The sequence below is a fragment of the Camellia sinensis genome, chromosome 7 (assembly GCF_055761805.1).
Source record: "Camellia sinensis isolate YWXY chromosome 7, ASM5576180v1, whole genome shotgun sequence".
NCBI lineage: Eukaryota > Viridiplantae > Streptophyta > Magnoliopsida > Ericales > Theaceae > Camellia > Camellia sinensis.
The window spans coordinates 194,175,108-194,176,723 of record NC_138967.1 but is presented as its reverse complement, the minus strand read 5'-3'; the positions used below and the strand labels follow the sequence as shown (position 1 = coordinate 194,176,723).

At 28.0% G+C, this 1,616-nt stretch overlaps 1 long non-coding RNA gene across 1 annotated transcript; it reads left to right on the top strand.

The window, feature by feature from the left end:
• The first annotated feature begins 471 nt into the window (after positions 1 to 471).
• Positions 472 to 1,087, top strand: LOC145795549 (uncharacterized). Its single transcript, XR_014336659.1, has 2 exons — positions 472 to 699; positions 786 to 1,087. It is a non-coding gene; the product is annotated as an uncharacterized LOC145795549 (long non-coding RNA).
• The last annotated feature ends 529 nt before the right edge of the window (positions 1,088 to 1,616 follow it).

Below are 1,616 nucleotides of genomic sequence, written 5' to 3'. Positions count from 1 at the left end.
GAAAAAGTGATTCCTAAAATAGGGAATGAATTTTTTAATAATATTTTAAGATAAAATTTAGGTAAGCGGGTGGGGATGCCTTTTGATTAGTATACTTTTTAACTTTTTACAAAAAAAGTAAAATATAGGTTGGCTTTGAAGTGATATGATAGAGAGGTGACATGACACAAATAAGATGATTGTGATCTAAATAAAATAATATATTAAAATAGTATATATTATTTTAGCACATGCCAAACAACCACTAAAAATGAAAATATTCACTTTTGATATATCTGTTTTTGTCTATTAATAAAATATAAATTTGAAAAAAAGAGTGCTAGTTTCTTGGTAACTAAGAAACTCAAAAAATTAAAAAAAAAAAAAAAAACCAACGGTGAGGATGCAACATTTTAAATCCGACGGTGAAAGAAGGAGGTAGGGTTAAAAGATGAGTTGGCCTATAAATACCAACACCCAAACAATGAAACCCTCAATCTGCCCCGAATGGCGTTGTTGGCTCTTCGCAGTTGGAGAAAGCGGAAAGGGAGCAAAAGAGCTGTTGGAATCTTGCGGTATGGGCGAGGCGGTAAGAGAGAGTTCTCTCGATGATCGATTGATTGATACTCTTTCCGACTCCGCCCATGCCATTGGATTCCGATTGCTCCTCCCTCTCCTCCTCTCTCCTTTTACAATCATCTATATCACCAGATCTTCACAGTACAAATCTTTGATCTTTTTTTTTTTTTTTTTTTTATAACTGTTTTGTTTTGTTTTGTTTTGTTTTGTTTTTTTGTTTTTGGCAGATCGGTGTCGGACGCTTTGATTGTTGCTGAAATGGTGTTGATCGGAGGGCCAAGGGTTTAATAGATCTACGGTCTTTGATATCAAAGCGAAGTTTACTTTATAATAATCTCAATGTACGATGACGCTTTTCTATTCATCATAGTTTATTCAAAGTTTTGCACTGTGTAATGGTTATGCCTGGCTGTTGATTAAAGATGGTTCTACATCTTTCTAGAAAACCCATTTTGGGATAATAACACTGTATATGAGCTTTGTTTGGGTTGTGCTTATACTTTTTATTAATTTGATCTTTTTTGTGTCCCATTACTCCAATTTTTTTATTTTTATTTTTACATATTTTGGTAAAAAGTCGGAAAGTTTACTGTTTTTTTATTTTATATATTTTTATGAAAAATTTAGAACTCAATTAAAATAAGAGGCATTTAAATTAACTCATATTTCTCGCTTAGGAGCAGATTTTTTTTATTAATGTTTTTGATTTTTTTGGTTAAAACATGATATAAAAAAATTAATATATTTAGAATATTTTTAAATTTGTCATAAAAAAATGAGTAAATAGAGAAGAAATTTTTTGATTTTGTGTAAATTGTTAGCTTTTTAGTTTTTTAAGGGTGGTTTGGAGGGATTTAAATTAGTGTATTTTTTGGATTATGAAACATGAATTGATAATTTGATATTTATTTTGATTTTAAAAATTTAAAAATATTAATTTTCAAGTTGAAAAAAAATTATGTGTAAAAGAAAAAAGTTTTTTTCTGAAAAAAATTTAAAAAATAAAATTATTATTATTATTTTTTGTATAAAATTAATTTTTTTGTGTATAAAAAAGT